This window comes from Castor canadensis, chromosome 16 (assembly GCF_047511655.1).
Source record: "Castor canadensis chromosome 16, mCasCan1.hap1v2, whole genome shotgun sequence".
In the NCBI taxonomy this organism is placed as follows: domain Eukaryota; kingdom Metazoa; phylum Chordata; class Mammalia; order Rodentia; family Castoridae; genus Castor; species Castor canadensis.
Genome location: NC_133401.1, coordinates 65,319,551 through 65,322,514, shown reverse-complemented (window position 1 = coordinate 65,322,514; position 2,964 = coordinate 65,319,551).

Below are 2,964 nucleotides of genomic sequence, written 5' to 3'. Positions count from 1 at the left end.
CGCCCCGTCCGCTAGGCCCCGCCCACGCCACGGCTTAGGCCCCGCCCGCAAGAGGCGCGCTTCACTTTGGGCGCTGGTTCACTGGGCAGAGGAGGCTGGCAGGCTCCCCACTGGCGAGGTTGTGCCGCCTGGCGGATTGCTGCCCAGGCTCTGGTCCCAGGATGCACCTCGGGCCTCTCCTGTCAGGCCCCCTGCGGTTTCCCTCCCAGGAAAGTGTTCCCAAGTGTCATGCTACCACTTGAGCCACATCCCCAAGTCAGCGCTCAGCTCTTTAAATTGGCATATTGGGGCGAGTGGCCGAACCAGACATGCTGGACTCCTGGAGTCGGGGTTCTGGCCTGGGACTCCCAGGTGATTCTATCACAGGTACTTAGAAACTGCTTTCGTTAAACAACACTGACTCCTCATCTAGGTCCAAAAGTTAACTAAAAGCAGGAGACAAGCCTGGCATTCCGGCCTCCATTTTCTATCTTTTTGCTCTGAGCCGTTCTCTCTTGCAGTCACTTTCAATCACCTTGGGTTCCAGAAGAACAGAACTGAGGGGTATACATCTTGTGACAAGATCGAAACTACCCCCCCAGTCACCTTGGGTTCCAGGACAGAGCTGATGAATAAACATCTTGCAAGAAGATTGAAACTACCCCCCCACCCCAGGCAACAATGATTTTCTTATCCTGAGAAGGTCCCATCTGACCAGTCCTGAGGTCGTTTTAGCCACCGATCACACTTTTGACCAGGACTTTCTGGCCTTGTGCCCCAATTCTTCCTCTGACCTTCACCACCTTTTTTTTTTTTTTTTTTTTTTTTAGTGGAACTGGGGGTTGAATTCAGGGTCTCCCTCTTTCTAGGCAGGCACACAAACACTCGTTAACTGGTGTATTCGGGAGACTGGCTGGACCAGACTTTGGATCACGGCAGTCTGGCCTTTGGCTTAGCATTCCTGGTTACAACCTGCTCGCTGCTCCTGGCACCTGGCTGAGCTGTACTTTGAGTTCTGGCAGGCCACACCTGGGTGAGTTGCCTTCCCTGTGCATAAAATACTATGCCCTGTGAGTGTTAAATGGGAAGTGTGTGAGTGGTACCAGGCCCTGGGCAGTGCAGAGTAGAAGTGATTATCTCTGCAGGGGCATGACCTACTATGTCCCAGCTCTGTGCGGCAGCAGCAAGAAGGGCAGAAGGACAAGCATAAGGCCACTGTGAAGAAGGGCAGAAGGAAGAGCATAAGGCCACTGCTGGGGCTGACCAAGGCAATCACCAAGAGCTGGATAGATCCTCAGGACACCACGATTCCTGCTAGAGTCCAGGCAGGCTGAACTTGAGATGTGTGTAGGCTAAGAGAATCATGCAGTGTTCAGACAGGAAGACCCTTGCATTGCCCAGGAAACTACGGCCTAGAAAGGAAAGGCCTTTGCTCCCAGACACACAGCAGGTCTGTTGCAGAGGCTGGCCTTCAATAAGGTCTCCTGTACTTCCAGCCAGTGAGAAGAACAGGTCTCCAAGAGGCTGGGAGCTGGGAGACTTCCTGCCCTGATGGATCCTAGAACAAGGACTCCAGGGACTGTGCCCGAGCAGGCTGGAGAAAGCAGGCCTCCTTCACTCCTGCACTGCTAATTTCTTCCCTTCTCTGAAAAATTACAAAATGTTTAAGGCATTTATTAAAGAACATTCTTCTATTTATTATATTTTTATTGTGGTAAAATATATATAACAAGACTTACCATTTTCAAGGGTGCAATTCTGTAGCATTAAATACATTTCTGTTGCTATGCAACTAACACTGCCATCCACAGAACTCTTTCAGGATCCAAACTGAGTGGAGTTTTTTATTTGTTATCTGTAAAGCTGAATTAAACCTTTTACATGGTTCTTGAAAAAAATTCCCCCTCAGTTAACCAAGAGCGGTTAACTGCTTGTGGCCTATACTCCTTTTCTGAGGGTCAAGGCTCCCCAAGACCCCATGTGTGTGAGTGGGACTGTGGTCACCAGTTTTCTCAATGTTTGGCGGAGAGGCCCATGGTTCCTCTAAGTTCCAGCTTTTAATAGTATGTGTATGTGAGAGAGAGAGACAAGCAGACAGACAGACAGACTTCTGCTCATCCCCATCTTCAGCATACTGTCTTGAAGCCTAAACTCCAGCTACGATAGCCCAGGGCAGCTCAAAGCAGTCAGGTTGGCTCATAGGCTTGTTTTTAGTGAGACTGAGGTTTGAACTCAGCGCTTCACGCTTGCAAAGCGAGCGCTCTACTGCTTGAGCCACACCTCAGCCCATGTGCTCTGGTTATTTTGGAGATGGGATCTTGCGAACTGTTTGCCTGGGCTGGCCTCAAACTGAGATGTTCTTGATCTCAGCCTCCCAAGTAGCCAGGATTATAGGTGTGAGCTCATAGGCTTTTCTTGTCTTGGTATAGGGGGCGGGAAGGCTACAGCCAGGACTAGCTCACTTCTCTCCTACTCCAGGATGTCCAGGATCAGGAGACAATACAGCTGGCATCAGCCCAGGCTGGGACATTTCCTGGGTGTAGATTATCCACGGACTCATTTTGTTCTCCATCAATGCTAAATACCCCTATTATCTCACGCCTGGCCTTCAAGACAATACTGGAGACTAAGCGGGCATGGGATGGAGGAAGTGGCTGAGCAAGGCTTGAACAGGGTGTTTCTCAACTAGCTTTCTAGTGAAATGATTCATCATTGGGCAGGAATGTCATATGCATTTGAGATATGTGCCATCCCTGGCTCTGTCCACTGAATGCCAGGAGCATCCCCAATTTTGTGACAACCCAAAGCATCTTCTACACTTCTAGTGATGTCCTGGGGATCTGGAGGAAGGGGACCTGGCTTCTCTCAGGCCTCAGATTCATTTGTCCAAGGGGACAGTGGTCCTGGTGGTTAGATTAATTGCCATGGCACAAGCAGGATTCAATAAATGAGTTTCTCTTTCTTCTGGAATGGGTAATTTGCCAG